At 40.3% G+C, this 22,798-nt stretch overlaps 2 pseudogenes; one reads left to right on the forward strand and one right to left on the reverse strand.

Moving 5' to 3' along the window:
* Window positions 1-22,798, forward strand: part of LOC142180112 (uncharacterized) — a 223,071-nt pseudogene that overhangs the window by 194,933 nt on the left and 5,340 nt on the right.
* LOC107787768 (uncharacterized) lies at window positions 1,532-20,845 on the reverse strand (annotated as a pseudogene).

Raw genomic sequence — 22,798 nt, forward strand, 5'->3', positions numbered from 1 at the left:
TTCCTCATGCTGTACGATATTGTGATATTCATGACTTCACATGCACATTGACATGTAGGCATAGAGATGTACTTTCCTCATGCTATCTGAGATTGAAATATCTCATATGTTGTCGAAAGGCTTTGGGAAAAAATCATAGATTTCTGACTTACTCATATTTTGGTGATTTCGGTGAAAGATTTTTGTTTTACTGTTATACTTGAAAAGCATGTCTATTTTCCGTAACTGTGAACGAGCTGAGCATCATATCCTTGAGTTATTTCTTGTACTACTTTTATTATGTTCTTATGAGTTTTTATTGGCTATTGGTGTTGGACTGTGACCGGTGTCCAAGCTCGTTACTACTTTCAACCTAAGGTTAGGTTTGTTACTTATTGAGTACATATGGTCGGTTGTACTCATACTACAGTTCTACACCTTGCGTGCAGATTCTAGAGCTGATGTTGTTGTATATGGTGGGAGCTAGCATTGAAATTCACCTGCATTCCGGTTACAACTGCCTCTTGTTCTTGGTAGCTTTAGAATTATAAATATGTTTATGTTCATTTCAAACAGATGATGTATTTATTTCATACTAGCTTTGTAAACTCTAAATCTTAGAAGCTCATGATTTGTACTACCAGTCCTTGGGGATTCCTTGTATAGAAGCCCAGATGCTTATCATTATTTTTTTCCAGTAAATCTCATTGATTTGGATTGTTGTTAATTGGATTACCTAGCAGGTTGGGTTAGGTGCCATCACGACTAGTTAGATTTTGGGTCGTGACAAGTTGGTACCAGAGCTCTAGGTTCATAGGTTCTACGAGCCATGAGAAAGTTTCTAGTAGAGTCTTGAGGATCGGTATGATGACGTCCATACCTATCTTCGAGAGGCGATAGGGCATCTAGGATAAAATTTCTATCTTTCTTTCCTTATCGTGCGACATTGATGTAGCTTGAAGCATATCTCTTTGAATTATTTCCACTCACTCGTATGCACATGTGAGCGCTCGGTTTCAGCTATACATCGATGACTTATGGATTTCATGGATGAGGTGCAAGATGTGTTTTCTGTGTTTTGGTGATGAGCCGTCCGGAGGACTTGAGGCCCGATTTGGACCGCAGCTTAGGCTCGGTAGTTTCAGTTGTATGATCATGTGCTTTTGGGCTTCTATGTTCGGTACTGTCCCTCTGAGTGAAATTTATGGCTTGGTGAATGGTTGGATGGCTATGTGATGTGTATGACGTGATTGCGGTATGCGTTCAGATGGTTTGGATGTGGTGAGAAGAGTTTTCTTGAGAATTGAAAAGGACTATTAGGTGCTTGATTTCAGTCTTGATGTGTTGTATTGTCTCGAGTTCTGATCGTATTAAGGAATCTTTCATGTTGTTTATTTGTGGACCAAAGTAGATTCTCAGGTCTTGTTAATAAGTCCAGACTCAGGAAGATTAAGTGATACTTGTGTTTCTTCTTCTTATGAGTAGAAGTCTCAGGTAATTCGAACTGAGTGCAAAAGTCTCCTAATTGAGATTTCTCTTTAAGCTTATCCATCTAAAGTTGTCTGAACAATTTTAACTCATTGCACAGGTTTAACCCTTCATGTGTGCATATTCCTATTAATTTACCATAGGTATAATCCTTGTACAGAATTTCACTGTAGCTACCTCTTAGAGTTTTTCTAACTCTTTCAGCAAATAAGTAGGGAATGCCATCTATAAACTTAGCTTTCCAATGGCCGTACTTATTCTCGGGTAATTCCATAACTCTACTCATAAAGGTATCCTTATACCATTTGAATTCACCTAAGGTCCTACATCTAAGACCATTAAGTAGAGTACGAATTGTCTCATGTTGATTGGTAAATCTACCATTGAAATGCTCTAAAATAGTAAGAACAAGGGTATAAACAGTATCTTCTCTATTTTTTACAAGAGCCATGCCTAAGTTATCAACTCCTTCGTCAGTGGCTATTACATTAATAACCATTCCCTTTTCTTCAACAGTCAAATAATTATCCCAACAGCCACGGAGTTGGCCAGTAAAACCTGCAATAATCATTTTGCAAATAGTTCTATCTGTATTTTTCACACTTTTACAGATAGTTGCATACATAAGCATTCTATGTACAAGAATAGTCAATTGTCTATCAGTCAAACCATCAAGATTCCATTCATAAATCTCGAAACCACTGTAAGACATATTAGTCTGATTCCAATCTCGTTCTTCTATTAAGACATCTTGAGGAGTAGGACGATCGTAATAATAAGTTTGCATTCTGGGTTTATCAGCATGCTTACTATTCTTTTCGGGATAACCTCTGCGTTTATTAAACTCTGACCAGACTTCATTTTTATAATCAAAAGTAGTATCTATTTTATCAGCAAAATATTTTGATAAATTAATAGGTTTGATATTCAAACCGGATAACTTTTTATCAAGAAGTTCTTCTAAATCATTTAAAGATTTAAATTTAAAATCCTGAATCTCAGGGGGTCTTTGAACATGAGTAAGAACAATTTGGGGTTCTGATTTGCTTCCAGACGTAGAGGCAATATCAGTTATCTTATTGCTACTACTCATTTCTTTTATCAAACCGACATGCAGATAATTATACTGATTTTTATATAAATCTACATCATGCTTGTTTAGCAAACGAATAGTCTGTTCAGACAAATTTAAAGCTAGAGATTGCTCAGTAATTTTAACAAGTTGTTTAGAAGAAAGTTTATCAAACCATCCATAATCATAGATTGTTCTAATAGGGACTTTAGGAATCGTCCATTTGTTCAACAAATCAAAGTTTTGAGGTATATCTACCTCTTCTAGTCTAATATTTTTCATACTAGTTTCTCCTAAATCCATATTAAGAAACATATCTATGTCGAATATTTCAGATCTATCTCATATATACCATGAAAGTTCCTAGGCTCTGATACCATTTTAACAGGATCAAGTGTAGGCGGGAGGTAATCCGCACGGGCTTCTCAATATCGCTAAAATAGAGATCACCGATTTATCGGAAACTGGAATTGTTTCACACCTCTGCTGACCATTATATGTCCACCGAGGTTTCCACCAGTTAAAGATCTCTAATTTAACATGATTGAGAGTACCCAATCTAGCTAATTCAGTATCCTTATGTTTAAAGACTGGCGGTAATCCGCACAATCAGTAAGGATATAAGAATCGAAATATACAAGAATATTTTATATAGTTTAATGACTGTATGGAAGGTCTAACCTTTTACTCAAGCAAGGGGTCTGTCATAATATAATACATACTCTTATTGAGCCCATGTATCTAGCAGTTCTAACCGTGAAAGAAGATACCCTTTTCAACTCATTTAACGGGCTAAGGTTGACCATTATATGTCCACCGAGGTTTCCACCAGTTAAAGATCTCTAATTTAACACGATTGAGAGTACCCAATCTAGCTAATTCAGTATCCTTATGTTTAAAGACTAGCGGTAATCCGCACAATCAGTAAGGATATAAGAATCGAAATATACAAGAATATTTTATATAGTTTAATGACAGTATGGAAGGTTTAACCTTTTACTCAAGCAAGGAGTCTGTCCTAATATAATACATACTCTTATTCAGCCCATGTATCTAGCAGTTCTAACCATGAAAGAAGATGTCATTTCAACTCATTTAATGGGCTAAGGTTCACGGCTGGCTAGATGGAGCCACTAAGGCAAAGCCAATAAGAGTAGTGCTATATTAGACTGTACCACCATCTCGAAACCAAGTCAAAATACTATATATAAAACTCATTTATATTTTGATAGATGCCGTCTCTTTCATGGTTTATATAGGAAAGTTAGATATTCAACATAGATATGAAGTCTCTTAGTCGGACATAGTCACGGCCAGAGAGGAGAGACTAGAAGAAATACTATAAGTAAGAAAATAAATACCTTATGAGGCCGGGATGCAAGGCCTGTATACGAAGAAATTGAGATTTTATTTATTGGATCTTCCATTACAGAGTAGTACTTACAATTGAGAGAAGAGAGATTTAAGAGAGAGAGAGTTTTTGGCTTCCACCCTTCCTCTCTGAAAGAATGAACATATAAATAGAAAAATAAAAAGAATCTTTAAACAGTAAAAAGGGTCCCACATACTGGGTCCATGTACAGTGTTTCTACTGTACAAAACAGTATTTCTACTGTTGATGAACAGTGTTTCTACTGTTGAAACAGTCTATCTACTGTTGAGTGGGGTCTATCGACTTCACTGTGCTGTGGGGTCCGGCGGATTCACTGTGCTGGTCATTTCGCTAATTCTTTCATTTTGTGGAGGAATTCTTCCGCATCTTGTAAGGCTTCATCAAATAATATCTTCTCTGATTCAATAGGTTGAGAGTCATCTGCGATATTATCGTTGCTGGTCTCACTTTGCATTGAAGTGTCTGATTTCTCATATTGATTGATAGAACGAAGCAAATTTCTTTTTACTTCTTCCAAATAGTCATTAATCATTTCTTCTTTATCCCCTTCTTGAAAGGAGATCTTTCTGGCAATGTGCCGAACTGAGCTATGTCAATTTTCTCTTTCTGAGGGTTGCTGGAATATTCTTGGAATTTTGTTTTAATGGAATCCAAGAGTTCTTGACCGTATAACGTCTTTGTTTTGAGATCATTTTTCATCAGTTTATCCCAGAAATTATTATAAAAAGTTCTGTATAAACAAGGAATCTGTTCCTCAGTGAATCCTACCTCTGGAGTCCATTTATGAATCCAAGGAATAGAGAATTCTAAAAAGAAATATATCTGGTCAATCTTTTCTAAGTAACAGATATGATCTGTGTGGTATAACTCGTTTATCATTGGTGAAACTTTTGTCCATTCTTTGTATAACATAAGAAATGAATAAGGTAATATCTTAACTGTCGGACCGTGGTATGACCACAAGTTTAGAAACCAATTAGGAATGAGTTCTGCAAATATCTTTGCACATACTTTTATAAACCAAGTGTGCTTATGTCTATCATTATTGTAGTAGAGCACTTTATCAAAGGCCTGGATATAATCCCAATAGGTAAAATTCATACGGGATTTATTAAGGCTTATCTGCCTTTCTTTCATTGTATATATACCCCAATCTTCAACAGATATAATCTGTTTGATAATGATTTTCGAGAAGTTAAAAACATTCTCGTCTGTGCTATAACCAGAAAAGTGCTGAAATTCAGCACTGCCTGTACTGGTGAGAATGTTCTCATAATAAGAACGGGTTTTTTATGACTCACCCGGATAATATAATCCATTTATCAAATACCTTTGGAATATCTTCCATGGTTCTTCTTTTCTCGGAATATCCGTATTTTCTAAAAGAAATATCAGTTCTTTTTTAAGCAATTTCTCATAGGACTTGATATCATCATTGTCCTCTTTTGTAATTGAAGCAAAAGTATCACTTTGCTTTTGAGCAGTCAAATATGCCTGCAAGTATGCGTATAATGGACTATCTTATGGAATATCTTTCAGGTGAACAGATGGTCCAATTAAGGATTCTCCTCTGAGATATATATTCTCATTAGTCAAGCTCCTTCTTCCCATTTGTATAACTGGAGAGTTTGATGTGGATCCGTATGACGATCCTGAAGGGGATGTTTTCCCTTGGGAATGTGGGGATGATCTTCCCCTTCCCCTACCTCTACCTCTGCCCCATGGGGTTTCCATCCTGCTGTCACGACCCAAACTAACCCTTGTCGTGATGGCGCCTATCGTGGAACTAGGCAAGCCGACTCATTTCCAAAACAAACCGATATTTTTTATTTCAAAGATAATTTCAAGGTTATTTAACATAAAACCTCCATTTAAAGAGTTCATATCAAAGAAAAAAAGAAGTGCGGAAAAGAAAAGCCCGACATCGGGGTGTCACTAGTCATGAGCATATACTACAATCTGTCTAACAATATCAAGGCTAACTCAGACCGGAAAATAGCTAAATGCAACTAGAGAAAGATAAGAGGGAGAAGAGCAGGGCTCCGATCGCCAAACAACTACCTTGCTATCTCTAAGAAAATCGGCAACCAGAACACTCAGTAACCGCTACCGTGTCCAGCTATACCTGAATCTGCACACAAGGTGCAAGGAGTAATGTGAGTATGCCAACTCAGTAAGTAACAACAATAAATAAAGACTGAGCAGTAGTGATGAGCAATAAAGCATATAACGTTCATCAGGAAATCTCAGTAAAATACTACATGCTTTTAAAATTAGGATTTGAATCAAACATCTCGTTTAAACCCACTTCCCTAAAAAAAATCATTTAAAGATATTTTTCCAACAGTTTTTCAAACAAAGGCTCAATGCAAAGGTGAGCAAAAATGATGAAATCATAAACAACCCCTCGGGCAAAACATCACTCATATACAGCCCCTCGGGCAAACCTCACAGTCACTCGTGCCACTCGGGCATACCTCACAATCACTCTTGCCACTCGGGCATACCTCACAATCACTCATGCCACTCGGGCATACCTCACAATCACTCATGCCTCCGAGTCACTTAGCACTCATCACTCGTCACTCGGTACTCGCACTCAGTAGGTACCTGCGCTCACTGGGGGTGTGTACTGACTCCGGAGGGGCTCCTTCAGCCCAAGCCCTATAATCTACACGGACAACTCACGTGCAATAATAATAAAGTATGCTGCAGGCGGGCAGCCCCGATCCACACTCATCCTCACAAATCAGGCCCTCAGCCTCATCAGTCATAAAGTATGCTGCAGGCTGGCAGCCCTGATCCACACTCATCCTCACAAATCAGGCCACTCGGGCATTTCAGTAAAACAGGGCATTCGGCCCAAAACATTTATATGCATCAAAATAGAGTCATAAAACTGAGTTATGCGGTAAACAAGTATAAACATGACTGAGTATAGATTTTCAATCGAAAACAGTGAGAGGATGGTAAGAAACATCCCCTAAGGGTCCAAACAGCATTGGCGCAAGGCCCAAACATGGCATTCAGCTCAATTTACAAAAAATCTTTCTAAAACATATAAGTATCAATGGTTTCAACAAAGTATGCAACTTTACAGTTACTACGGGACGAACCAAGTCACAAATCCCCAACAGTGCACACCCACACACCCGTCACCTAGCATGTGCGTCACTTCAAAATACTAGAATGATACGAAATACGGGGTTTCATACCCTCAGGACTAGATTTATAATCGTTACTTACCTCAAACCGGTCAAATCTCTATCCCGCAATGATCTTGCCTCTGGACTCGGCCTCCAAATGCTCCAAATCTATTCACAATCAGTATAATACCATCAATATACGCTAATGGAATGAATTGCACAAGAAAGCTTCAAAATTAGACCAAAACCCAAAATTGGCTCAAACCCGACCCCCGGGCCCACGTCTCAAAATTTGCCAAAATTTACAACACTAGAAAGCTCATTCACTCACGAGTCTAACCATACCAAATTCATCAAAATCCGACATCGTTTGGTCCTTCAAATCCTTAAATTACTCTCCAAAAATTCCAAGCCCTAACTCCTCATTTCCACAAATTACCATGATTAAAACAACGGGAAATCACCATATATACAAGTATTAGGTCTCAAGTAACTTACCTCAACGAAATTCCCTTGATTCCCTCTTCAAACCTCTCCCAAAAGCTCCAAAAACCGAGTTGAAATTGTGAAGAATGGCCAAAATTCGCGAAGGGTTCTATTTATGGTTTCTGCCTAGGTTTTTCGCACCTGCGGCCATTTTCTCGTACCTGCGCTTCCGCATCTACGGACACCGGTGCGCACCTGCGCAAGTCACTTAATCACACAGATTCGGCATCTGCGGACCACTTCCACGCACCAGCTGAGTCGCATCTGCGGTCCTAGGTGCGCATCTACGAAACCAGTCCAAATGCCTCATCTCCGCATCTGCGCTCAAGGCCTCGCACCTGCGGGCTCGCAGATGCGGCCAATTCTTCGCACCTATGTTGCCAATCTTGGCTCAGCGTCTCCCGTACCTGCGCACTCCCCATGCGCACCAGCGGCCTCGCACCTGCGACCCTTTCTTCCGCAGGTGCGGAAATAGCAGAAGCAGCTGCTCCAGCTGCAAATTTCCAACTTCAAGAAATCCATTAACCCCCCGGAATCACCCCGAGACCCTCGGGACCTCAACCAAAAATACCAACAAATCATATATTGACATACGAACTTAGTCGAACCTTCTAATCAATCAAAACAACATCAAATTATCAAATTACCGTTGGATTCAAGCCTTAGAACTTCTAAATTTCCAAATTCGGCAACCGATGCCAAAACCAACCAAACCACGTCCGAATGACCTCAAATTTTGCATACACGTCACAAATGACACTACGAACCCACTCCAACTTGCGAAATTCCATTCCGACCCCGATATCAAATTTTTCACTACCGACTGAAATTGTCAAATTTCCAATTTCGCCAATTCAAGCCTAATTCTACCACGGACCTCCAAATCACATTCCGAACGCACTCCTAAGTCCAAAATCACCTAACGGAGCTAACGGAACCATCAGAATTCAAATCCGAGATCGTTTACACATAGGTCAACATCCGGTTAACTTTTCCAACTTAAGTTTCTACTTAAGAGACTAAGTGTCTCAATTCACTCTGAAACCACTCCGGTCCCGAACCAACTAACCCGATATAACATAATACAGCTGAATAACACAAAAGAAGTAGAAATAGTGAAAAATGGGCTATAACTCTCGAAATGACTGGCCGGGTCGTTACATCCTCCCCCTCTTAAATATCCGTTCGTCCTCGAACGGGTCTAGAAACATACCTGGAGTCTCGAATAGGCATGGATATCTGCTCCGCAACTCCCGCTCGGTCTCCCAGGTGGCCTCCTCCACAGACTGACCTCTCCATTGCACCTTCACTGAAGCTATATCCTTTGACCTCAACCTTTGAACCTGCCGATCCAAAATAGCCACCGGCTCCACCTCATAAGTCATATTACCCTCCAACTGAACCGTGCTGAAATCCAAAACATGGGACGGATCTCCAATATACTTCCGGTGCATGGAAACATAAAACACTGGATGCACACTCGACAAGTTGGGTGGCAAGGCAAGCTTATAAGCCACCTCCCCTATTCTCTGAAGCACCTCAAAAGGCCCAATGAACCGAGGGCTTAACTTGCCCCTCTTTCCAAACCTCATAACACCGGTGATACCTTCAGCAAAACCTTCTCCCCAACCATAAAAAACACATCATGGACCTTCCTATCCGCATAGCTCTTCTGCCTGGACTGCGCCGTGCGAAGCTGCTCCTGAATCACTTTCACCTTATCTAATGCGTCCTGGACCAAGTCTGTACCTAAGAGCCTAGCCTTACCCGGCTCAAACCATCCAACTGGAGATCTACACCTCCTCCCATATAAAGCCTTGTATGGAGCCATCTGAATACTCGACTGATAACTGTTGTTATATGCAAACTCTGCGAGTGGCAGAAATTGGTCCCATGAACCCCCAAAGTCAATGACACAAGCACGCAACATGTCCTCCAATATCTAAATAGTGCGCTCGGACTGCCCGTCCGTCTGAGGGTGAGAAGTTGTGCTCAACTATACCTGAGTACCCAACTCTCCCTACACGGTCCTCCAAAACAGCGATGTGAACTGAGTACCCCTATCTGAAATGATGGAAACTGGGACACCATGCAGGCGAACGATCTCTCGGATGTAAATCTCAGCCAACCGCTCTGAAGAGTAAGTAGTACCAACTGGAATGAAGTGCGCGGACTTGGTCAGTCAATCCACAATAACCCATATAGCGTCGAACTTCCTCGAAGTCCGTGGAAGACCAACTACAAAGTCCATAGTGATCCACTCCCACTTCCACTCTGGGATCTCTAACCTCTGAAGCAAGCCACCCGGTCTCTGATGCTCATACTTAACCTACTGACAGTTTAGACACCGAGCCACAAATCCAACTATATCCTTCTTTATCCGCCTCCACCAATAGTGTTGCCTCAAATCTTGGTACATCTTTGCGGCACCCAGATGGATGGAATACCACGAGCTATGGGCCTCCTCAAGAATCAGCTCTCGAAGCCCATCTATATTAGGCACACATATCCGGCCCTGCATTCTCAGCACCCCGTCATCACCAATAGTCACATCCCTAGCATCACCTCTCCGAACCCTGTCCTAAAGAACGAGCAAGTGAGGGTCATCATATTGACGCTCCCTAATACGGTCATAAAGAGAAGACTGGAGACCAAACAAGCCAATACCCGGCTAGGCTCCGAAATATCTGATCTGACAAGCTGGCTCGCTAAGGCCTGAACATCCAATGCCAAAGGTCTCTCTGCTGCTGGAAGATATGCTAAACTCCCCAAACTCTCTGCCCGGCGACTCAAAGCATCGGCCACAATATTGGCCTTCCCCAGATGGTACAAAATAATGATATCATAGTCCTTAAGAAGCTCCAACCATCTCCGCTGACGTAAATTAAGATCCTTCTGCTTTAATAGATACTGCAGACTCCGGTGATCAGTATAGATCTCATAATGAACCCCATACAAATAATGACGCCAAATCTTCAAGGCGTGAACAATGGCTGCTAACTCATGGATAGGATAGCTCTTCTCATGGGTCTTCAACTGGCGCGAGGCATAAGCAATCACCCTACCCTCCTACATCAAAACACAACCAATGCATATCCTCGAGGCATCACAATACACGGTGTAAGAACCTGAAGCTGATGGTAGAACTAACACTGGAGCTGTGGTCAAAGCAGTCTTGAGCTTCTTAAAGCTCTCCTCACATTCATCGGACCACCTGAATGGAGCACCCTTTAGGGTCAATTTGGTCAAGGGCGATGCAATAGATGAAAATCCCTCCACAAAGCGACAGTAGTAACCCGCCAAACCAAGAAAGCTCTTAATCTCCGTGGCTGAGGATGGTCTAGGCCAACTTTACACTGCCTCTATCTTCTTCGGATCCACCTGAATACCCTTGTTGGACACCACGTGCCCCAAGAATGCTACTGAACTGAGCCAAAACTCACATTTGGAGAACTTTGCATAAAACTTCTCCTCCCTCAATCTCTATAATGCAATCTTCAAATGATGAGCGTGCTCCTCCTGGCTACGAGAGTACACCAGGATGTCATCAATGAATACAACGACAAATTCGTCCAAATAGGGATGGAATACACTGTTCATCAAATGTATGAATGCTGCTGGGGCATTGGTCAGCCCAAAGGACATCACCAGGAACTTATAATGGCCATATCGGGTCCTGAAAGCTATTTTAAGAATATCTGAATCTCAAATCTTCAGCTGGTGATAACCGGACCTCAAATCGATCTTGGAGAACACCCTCGCTCCCTGAAGCTAGTTGAATAAATCATCAATACGAGGCAAAGGATACTTGTTCTTGACTGTGACCTTGTTCAACTGCCTGTAATCAATACACATTCTCATAGAACCATCCTTCTTTTTCACAAATAGAACCGGTGCACCCCAAGGTGACACACTAGACCGAATAAACCCCTTACCGAGGAGTTCCTGAAGCAGTTCTTTCAATTCCTTCAACTCCGCCGGTGCCATACGATACGGTGGAATAGAAATGGGCTGAGTGCCTGGCACCAAATCAATACCAAAGTCAATATCCCTGTCAGGCGGCATGCCCGGTAGGTCTGCAGGAAATACATCCAGAAAATCACGTACCACCGGAACAGAATCAATGACAGGAGTATCTGCACTAACATCCCTCACAAAAGCCAAATAAGATAGGCAACCCTTCTCCACCATGCGCTGAGCCTTCAAATATGAAATCACCCTACTTGGTACATAATCTATAGAAGCGCTCCACTCAACCTTCGAAATTCCCGGCATAGCCAACGTCACCGTCTTAGCGTGACAATCTAGAACAACATGACATGGAGATAACCAATCCATACCCAATATCACATCAAAGTCAACCATACTGAGGAACAATAGATCTACTCGGGTCTCTAGACCCCCCAATAGTCACCACACATGACCGATATACGCGGTCCACAATAATAGTATCGCCCATAGGAGTAGATACATGTACAGATGAAACTAAGGACTCACGGGGTATATCCAAAAAATGGGCAAAATACGAGGAAACATATGAATACGTGGAACCAGGGTCAAATAATACTGAGGCATCTCTGTGGCAAACTGAGACAATACCTGTAATCATAGCATCTAAAGAAATACCATATGGTCTGGCAGGGAGAGCATAGAAACGTACCTGACCACCCCCTACTCTGCCTCCCCCTCTAGGGCGACCCCTAGCTGACTGACCTCCACCTCGAGTTGACTGGCGGGTGGTGAGGTAGCTGGTGTTGTAGTCGGAGGCTGACTCCTCTGCTGAGATGTACCTCCATGATGACGAGGACACTACCTCCATATATGCCCAAGCTCCCCACACTCAAAATAACTCCCTGGTGCTGGTGGCGGAAACTGAAGGGAACCTCTAGCATCGGGATGACTGGTAGAAAAACCTGGCATGGAAGAGCCCTGAACAGGTGGAGCACGGGACGAACTCTAAACTGGAAGGGCACTAAGTGATGAGTGGCCCTGATGAGAACTGTGAGAACCATGGCCAGATGATGCACCCCGATGAAATGGTCGAGCTGACTGAGCCTGTCTGAAATGACGTTCCTACCGTGCTGAAACTGACCCCCAAAAGGAGCACCGCTGAATCCACCCTGACCACGAGGCCTCTTGGCCTCCTGCTCAACCCTCTCCTGACCACGAACCATCTCAATCTACCGAGCAATGTCAACAACCTCATCAAAGGTAGCACCCAAAACCCGTTCCCTGGTCATGAGCAACTGTAGCTGATAAGTGAGGTCATCAATAAACCTCATGATCCTCTTTCTGTCTGTGGGAACCAACCAAATAGCATGATGGGCCAACTCAGAGAATCACATCTCATACTGTGTCACATACATATCACCCTGGCGGAGCCGCTCAAACTATCTACGCAACTCCTCTCTGCGGGATTGAGGCACAAACTTCTCCAAAATGACCACGGAGAGCTGCTGCCAAGTAAGGGGTGCAGTGCCAACAAGCCTACGCCTCTCGTAAGTCTCCCACCATCTGAGTGCAGCCCCAGAAAACTGAAAGGTAGTGAATGAGACCCCACAAGTCTCCAAAATACCAGCAGTACGGAGTATCCTCTAACACCTGTCCAAAAGTCTTGAGTATCCTCTGTCTCTGTACCACTGAAAGGTGGTGGTTGAAGTCTCCCAAACCTCTCCAACCTACGCTGATCATCCTCAGGCATAGCAGGAACCATATAATCCTGAGCAACAGCAACTGGCTGGGCTGGTGGTGCCTCCTGTATCTGAAGTCCCTGAATAACCTGCTCAGGTGTGCGAGCGATGGGAGTCTGAGTGCCTCCACTGGCCTGAGAAGTGGTTGCGGCCGTCAAAATAGAGACCGCCTGAGCAAGGCCAGTACACGCTGTCAGAATCTGAGCTAGGGCCTCCTGAAGGCCTGGAATCACAATAGGCACAGGTGGTGCCTGAGCTGGTGCATCAACAACTGGAACTTGGTCCTGATCTAGGACAACCAGTGGATCTGTAGGTACTTCCCCAACTGTTGTACGGGTTGCACCTCTGCCCCTACCACGACCTCTACCGCAGCCTCGGCCTCTCGCAGCCCTGGCTGGTGGTACTGGTGGCTGGCCTTCCTGATCGGTAGTATGAGTCCTCACCATCTGTGAGAGAATGAAACAACAGATGTTTAATTACTAGAATCAACAAATTCGCATGAAAAGAATCCAATAATGTGAAGTTTCATAAAGGTTCTGCAGCCTCCTGAAGATAAGTACAGATGTCTCCGAACCGATCCGCAAGACTCTATTAAACCCGCTTATGACTCATGAGACCTATGTAACCTAGGCTCTGATACCAATCTGTCACGACCTAAACTAACCCCTGTCGTGATGGCGCCTATCGTGGAACTAGGCAAGCCAACTCATTTCCAAAACAAACCGATATTTTTCATTTCAAAGATAATTTCAAGGTTATTTAACATAAAACCTCTATTTAAAGAGTTCAAATTAATAAAAAAAACAAAAGTGCTGAAAGAAAAGCCCGACATCGGGGTGTTACTAGTCATGAGCATATACTACAATCTGTCTAACAATATCAAAGCTAACTCATCCCGGAAAATAGCTAAATATAACTAGAGGAAGATAAGAGGGAGAAGAGCAGGGGGCTGCGATCGCCAAACAACTACCTTGCTATCTCCAAGAAAATCTGCAACCAGAACACTCAGTAACCACTACCGTGTCCAGCTATACCTGAATCTGCACACAAGGTGCAGGGAGTAATGTGAGTACGCCAACTCAGTAAGTAACAATAATAAATAAAGACTGAGCAGTAGTGACGAGCAATAAAGCATATAACGTTCATCAAGAAATCACAGTAAAATACCACATGCTTTTAAAATCAGGATTTGAATCAAACATCTCGTTTAAACCCAGTTCTAGAAAAAAAATCATTTAAAGATATTTTTCCAACAGTTTTTCCAACAAAGGCTCAATGCAAAGGTGAGCAAAAATGATGAAATCATAAACAGCCCCTCGTGCAAAACATCACTCATATACAGCCCCTCGGGCAAACCTCACAGTCACTCATGCCACTCGGGCATACCTCACAATCGCTCTTGCCACTCGCGCATACCTCACAATCACTCTTACCACTCGGGCATACCTCACAATCACTCATGCCACTCGGGCATACCTCACACTCACTCATGCCTCCCAATCACTCAGCACTCGGCACTCGGTACTCGCACTCAGTAGGTACCTGCGCTCACTGGGGGTGTGTACAGACTCCAGAGGGGCTCCTTCAGCCCAAGTGCTAAAATCTGCACGGACAACTCACGTGCGATAATAATAAAGTATGTTGTAGGCGGGCAGCCCCGATCCACACTCATCCTCACAAATCAAGCCCTCGTCCTCACTCAGTCATAAAGTATGCTGCTGGTGGGCAGCCCCGATCCACACTCATCCTCACAAATCAAGCCACTCGGGCATTTCAGTAAAACAGGGCATTCGGCCCAAAACATTTATATGCATCAAAATAGAGTCATAAAACTGAGTTATGCGGTAAACAAGTATAAACATGACTGAGTATAGATTTTCAATCAAAAACAGTGAGAGGATGGTAAGAAACAGCCCCTAAGGGTCCAAATTGCTTTGGCGCAAGGCCCAAACATAACTTTCAGCTCAATTTACAGAAAATCTTTCTAAAACATATAAGTATCAATGGTATCAGTAAAGTATGCAATTTTACAGTTGCTACGGGATGGACCAAGTCACAAATCCGGGGTTTCGTACCCTCAGGACTAGATTTATAATCGTTACTTACCTCAAACCGGTCAAATCTCTATCCCGCAATGATCTTGCCTCTGGACTCGGCCTCCAAATGCTCCAAATCTATTCACAATTAGTATAATACCATCAATATACACTAATGGAATGAATTCCACAAGAAAAGCTTCAAAATTAGACCAAAACCCGAAATTGGCTCAAACCCGGCCCCGGGCCCACATCTCGAAATCTGATAAAATTAACAAAACTAGAAAGCTCATTCACTCATGAGTCTAACCATACCAAATTCATTAAAATCTGACATCGTTTGGTCCTTCAAATCCTTAAATTACACTCCAAAAATTCCAAGCCCTAACCCCTCATTTCCACAAATTACCAAGATTAAAACAACGGGAAATCACCATATATACAAGTATTAGGGCTCAAGTAACTTACCTCAACGAAATCCCCTTGATTCCCTCTTCAAACCTCTCCCAAAAGCTCCAAAAACCGAGTTGAAATTGTGAAGAATGACCAAAATTCGCGAAGGGTTCTATTTATGGTTTCTGCCCAGGTTTTTCGCACCTGCGGCCATTTTCTCGCACCTGCGCTTCCGCATCTGCGAACACCGGTGCGCACCTGCGCAACTCACTTAATCACACAGATTTCGCATCTGCAGACCCCTTCCTTGCACATGCGGAGTGGCATCTGCGATCCCAGGTGCGCATCTACGAAACCAGTCCAAACGCCTCATCTCCGCATCTGCGCTCAAGGCCTCGCACCTGCGGGCTCGTAGATGCGGTCAATTCTTCGCACTTGTGTTCCCAACCTTGGCCCAGCATCTCCCTCACCTGTGCACTCCCCATGCGCACCAGCGGCCTCGCACCTGCGGCCCTTTCTTCCGCAGGTGCGGAAATAGCAGAAGCAGCAGCAGCAGCTCCAATTGCAAATTTCCAACTTCAACAAATCCGTTAACCACCCGGAATTACCCCGAGGCCCTTGGGACCTCAACCAAAAATACCAACAAATCATATATCGACATACCAACTTAGTCAAACCATTGAATCACTCAAAACAACATTAAATCATTAAATTACCGTCGTATTCAAGCCTAAGAACTTCTAAATTTTTAAATTCGGCAACCGATGCCAAAACCAACCAAATCACGTCCGAATGGCCTCAAATTTTGCACACATATCACAAATGACACTACGAACCTACTCCAACTTCCGAAATTCCATTCCGACTCCGATATCAAATTTTCCACTGCCGACTGAAATCGTCAAATTTCCAATTTCGCCAATTCCAGCCTAATTCTACCACGGACCTCCAAATCACATTCCGAATGCACTCCTAAGTCCAACATCACCTAATGGAGCTAATGGAACCATCAAAATTCAAATCCGAGATTGTTTACACATAGGTCAATATCCGGTTGACTTTTCCAACTTAAGTTTCTACTTAAGAGACTAAGTATCTCAATTCACTCTGAAACCACTCCGGTTCCGAACCAACTAACCCGATATAACATAATACAGCTGAATAACACAAAAGAAGTAGAAATAGGGAAAACGGGGCTATAACTCTCGAAAACAACCGATCGGGTCGTTACACCTGCAAATATTCACGAGATAAGAAATCTGGGAGAGAGTTATCAATTCCCTTTTTGTATTGAATTTTGAAATCAAAGGGGGCTAACTGAGCTTGCCATCTTGCAAATATCAATTTTGAGGCATCGTGTTTTAAATCTTTGTTAAACATATATTTAACAGATTGAGCGTCAGTTTTTATCAAAAACTTTTGATTATATAAATCATCTTGAAATTTTAAAACACATTTAACTATAGTTAACATTTCATGAGCCACAGTAGCGTATTTTCTCTAGGCTTCAGACCATTTACCAGAGTGAAATCTAATCAAGTATTCATGATTATTATTTGGATTTATTTGTTTCAAAATTTCTCCATAACTAATATTAGACGCATCTGTCTCGACAATCTTTGGCCATGCAGGATTAGCAAGGGTTAAACAAGGTAAATATTTAACACGTTGCTTAATATTTTTAACTAAAATAGTATGACTATCAGTCCAAGGGTTTTTATGATCCTTTTTAGCCTATCATATAAGGGAGCTAAATCACGAGACAAGTCTTTATAAAAAGGTGATATATAATTTAAACTTCCCAAAAACCTTTGTAACTGAGTTCTATCAGTAATAATATCAGGAAATTTTGAAGCAAAATCAATAGATCTTTGAATCGGAGTTATTTTTTCTTGACAAATATAATGTCATAAAAATCGAATATTAGTTTGGAATAACCTCATTTTTTATTTTGAAATAACCAAACCATTTTGTTTAACAATTCTTTTAAAAATATCTAAATGCTTAATATGCATTTCAAATGTTTTGGAGAATATAAAAATGTCATCAATATAAACAATGATAAAATCCAGATATGGATTAAATATATCATTCATGATTTTTTGAAATTCAGAAGGGGCATTCTTTAAACCAAAAGGTATAACATTCCATTCATATTGCCCAAATGGAACATTAAAAGCAGTTCTATAATTATGCCCTTTAAATATTTAAATCTGCCAATATCCAGATTTTAAATCAAATTTTGAAAATATATTGGCATCATATAATCTTGACAATAAATCTTTTTTATTGGGAATTAGATATCTTATCCACTTTAAATACTTATTTAAAGGTTTATAATTAATAACCAATCTAGGAATACCACGTTCCTTTTCAGCAGCATTATTAACATAATAAGTTGTGCAAGACCAAGCAGATTTTGAGGGTTTTATCAAACCCTTTTGTAACAAATTATCAATCTCTTTTTTGCAGAATTCTACCAATTCAACGTTCATCTGACAAGGTCAAGATTTAATAGGAATATCATCCTTAGAGAAATTATCTTTATATGGCAGAGTGACAATATGCTTTTTTCTATTCCAAAAAGTACTGGGATGCTCAGCACAAATATCAATAGCAATATTTTCAGAAATCAATTTAATCTTTTCCTGCACTTTAGTGAAATTTAAAGTATCAAATATATTCATACTAAATAATTTCAATTGTAACGAATCAATATGTCTTTGCTTCATATCAATTAAAGCATTTATATCTCTAGTTACGGGATATGTAACAAACGTGTAACTTATTTTTTTATCCTTATAAGTAGCTGTAAAACCTTTTGAGTCTATGCTAGTAAAAGGATAAATAGCGTTAATAAAAGGTGTTCCAAGTATAATTGGAGGGTATAACTGATTTTTAACCAAGAAAAAGAAGTGAGGAATGCAGACTTTATTCTGACAAATACCAGTATTAGGTAATTTATACTCTATGTCTAAAGCATGTCCTGAAGCAGACTTTACCATATGAGTAGTTTTCTGAAAATATTTAGTAGGTACTAAACTTTCTTGTATGCAGCTAACATCAGCTCCACTATCAATCATAGCAATATTTGTAATAGAAAAACTATTATCAATTAAAATAGTACATTTAATATACCATCTATGAGCAGTAACAATTTGCATCTTTCCCAAAAATATATCATGTTGAGAATCAATCTTAATAGGGTTTTCTTCAATATTATTTTTAGAAATACCTTTGTTTTTATTATCAGATTTCTCAACTGGAGAATTGATTTTCTCAATCTCGGTAATCATATGATCACAAATCATTTGATTTTGTTTTAGAGATTTGATCTCCCTTTTCAAGTTTTCAACTTCAACTTTTAAATCATCAAAAGAAGAATTTCTTGCTAGAGTTGTACTTTTATTTAAAAGACGGTTATTAACCTCAAACAAAGAATAAGGCGTAGAATATTCAAATTCCTTTTTTGAGTTTTCAAAAGGTTTTGAAGAACTTGAACTAGTATTTGCAGCCAAATTTATAATTTTTTTACGAAGTTTATCATCAGTAACTTCTTTTAAAAGTTCTATTACATTATCAGATGTAATAGTTTTCATGTTCAAATCTTGGTACTGAGATTGCAATTTATAAAATTCATCATCATCACAGGTACATGTATTATCTCTGCAAGCTGTACAAGTATTATCAATATTTTTATCACTATCAAATAAATCAAGTAAATCTACTTCAACCTTAGATTCTGACTCAGAATAATAATAATCAGATTTTGATCCAGAAGTGTATAACAAACCATAAACTTTATCACGTAACTCATCGTCTAGTCCTAAGATTTTTAGCTTTTGAAGCTTACAATTTGGAGCTATATGGCCAAATATTCCACATTTATAACACTTAATATCAGCAAGATCTCGCTTAGATCTATTCTTCGTAAATCTAGTAGACTTGCAATGGGCTTTCTTAGCATCACGCTCTTCTTTGGATCTATATCTTGATCTCTTTTTCTTATAAGGACTGTCTGGGTTAGGGTATCTATGATACTTGTGTTTCTTCTTCTTAAGAGTAGAAGTATCGGGTAATCCGAACTGGGTGCAAAAGTTTCCTAATTGAGATTTCTCTTTAAGCTTATCCATCTTAAGCTGTCTGGACAATTTTAACTCATTGCACAGGTTTAACCCTTCCTCTGTGTATATTCCTATTAATTTACCATAGGTATAATCCTTGTACAGAATTTCACCGTAGCTACCTCTTAGAGTTTTTCTAACTCTTTCAGCAAATAAGGAGGGAAGGCCATCTATAAACTTAGCTTTCCAATGGTCGAACTTATTCTCGGGTAATTCCATAACTCTACTCATAAAGGTATCTTTATACCATCTGAATTCACCTAAGGTCCTACATCTAAGACCATTAAGTAGAGTACGAATTGTCTCATGTTGATTGGTAAATCTACTATTGAAATGCTCTAAAATAGTAAGAACAAGGGTATAAACAGCATCCTCTCTATTTTTCACAAGAGCCATGCCTAAGTTATCAACTCCTTCGTTACTGGCTATTGCATTAATAACCATTCCTTTTTCTTCAACAGTCAAATAATTATCCCACCAGCCACGGAGTTGGCCAGTAAAACCTGCAATAATCATTTTGCAAATAGTTCTATCTGTATTTTTCAAACTTTTACATATAGTTGCATACATAAGCATTCTATGTACAAGAATAGTCAATTGTCTATCAGTCAAACCATCAAGATTCCATTCATAAATCTCGAAACCACTGTAAGACGTATTAGTCTGATTCCAATCTCGTTCTTCTATTAAGACATCTTGAGGAGTAGGACGATCGTAATAATAAGTTTGCATTCTGGGTTTATCAGCATGCTAACTATTCTTTTTGGGATAACCTCTGCGTTTATTAAACTCTGACCATACTTCATTTTTATAATCAAAAGTATTATCTATTTTATCAGCAAAATATTTTGATAAATCAATAGGTTTGATATTCAAACCGGATAACTTTTTATCAAGAAGTTCTTCTAAATCATTTAAAGATTTGAATTTAAAATCCTAAATCTCAGGGGGTCTTTGAACATGAGTAAGAACAATTTGGGGTTCTGATTTGCTTCCAGACGTAGAGGCAATATCAGTTATCTTATTGCTAGTACTCATTTCTTTTATCAAAACTGTCAATTCATCAAGTTTTTTATCAAGAAAACTGATGTGTTCACCCAAAACTTTAACATATAAACTCAAATAATTATTTTGAGAAATCAAATTATTAATTTCTGCGATGCTGACTGCAGCAACATTGTCACGACCCAAAACTAACCCCTGTCGTGATGGTGCCAATCGTGGAACTAGGTAACCAGACTCATTTCCAAAACAACTGATATTTCATTTTTAAAGATAATTTCAAGGTTATTTGACATAAAACCTCTATTAAAATAGTTCAAATCAAAGAAAAATAGAAGTGCGGAAAAGAAAAGCCCGACATCGGGGTGCCACTAGTCATGAGCATCTGCTATAATCTGTCTAACAATATCAACGCTAACTCAGCCTGGAAAATAGCTAAATATAACTAGAGGAAGATAAGAGGGAGAAGAGTAGGGGCTGCGATCGCCAAACAGCTACCTTGATATCTCCAAGAAAATCTGCAACTAGAACACTCGATAACCGCTATCGTGTCCAACTATACCTGAATCTGCACACAAGGTGCAGGGAGTAACGTGAGTACGCCAACTCATTAAGTAACAAAAATAAATAAAGACTGAGCAGTAGTGATGAGCAATAAAGCATATAACGTTCATATCAAGAAATCTCAGTAAAATACCACATGCTTTTAAAATCAGTATTTGAATCAAACATCTCATTTAAACCCTGTTGGAGTAAAAAAAAATCATTTAAAGACATTTTTCCAATAATTTTTCAAACAAGGGCTCAATGCAAAGGTGAGCAAAAATGATGAAATCATAAACAGCCCCTCGGGCAAAACATCACTCATATACAGCCCCTCGGGCAAACCTCACAGTCACTCGTGCCACTCGGGCATACCTCACAATCACTCTTGCCATTCGGGCATACCTCACAATCACTCTTGCCTCCCAGTCACTCAACACTCGGCACTCGTACTCAGTAGGTACCTGCGCTTACTGGGGGTGTGTACAGACTCCGGAGGGACTCCTTCAGCCCAAGCGCTATAATCTGCATGGACAACTCACGTGCGATAATAATAATAAAGTATGTTGCAGGCGGGCAACCCCGATCCACACTCATCCTCACAAATCAGTCCCTCGACCTCACTCAGTCATAAAGTATGCTGTCGGCGAGCAGCCCCGATCCACACTCATCCTCACAAATCAAGCCACTCGGGTATTTCAGTAAAACGGCATTCGGCCCAAAACATTTATATCATCAAAATAGAGTCATAAAACTGAGTTATGCGGTAAACAAGTATAAACATGACTGAGTATAGAATTTTTAATCAAAAACAGTGAGAGGATGGTAAGAAACAGCCCCTAAGGGTCCAAACAGCATTGGCGCAAGGCCCAAACATATAAGTATCAAATGGTTTCAATAAAGTATGCACTTTACAGTTGCTACGGGATGGACCAAGTCACAAATCCCCAACAGTGCACGCTCACAGGCCCGTCACCTAGCATGTGTGTCACTTCCAAATAGTAGAATGATACGAAATCCGGGGTTTCATACCCTTAGGACCAGATTTACAATCGTTACTTACCTCAAACTGATCAAATCTCTACCCCGCAATGCTCTTGCCTCTGGACTCAGCCTCCAAATGCTCCAAATCTATTTACAATCAGTATAATACCATCAATATACACTAATGGAATGAATTCCACAAGAAAACCTTCAAATTTAGACCAAAACCCGAAATTGGCTCAAATTCGGTCCCCAGGCCCACATCTCGAAATCCAACAAAATTGACAAAACTAGAAAGCTCATTCACTCAGGAGTCTAACCATACCAAATTCATCAAAATCCGACACCGTTTGGTCCTTCAAATCCTTAAATTACTTTTCCAAAATTTCCAAGCCCTAACCCCTCATTTTCACTAATTACCATGATTAAACAACGGAAAATCACCATATATACAAGTATTAG

Source organism: Nicotiana tabacum, chromosome 4 (genome assembly GCF_000715075.1).
Source record: "Nicotiana tabacum cultivar K326 chromosome 4, ASM71507v2, whole genome shotgun sequence".
NCBI lineage: Eukaryota > Viridiplantae > Streptophyta > Magnoliopsida > Solanales > Solanaceae > Nicotiana > Nicotiana tabacum.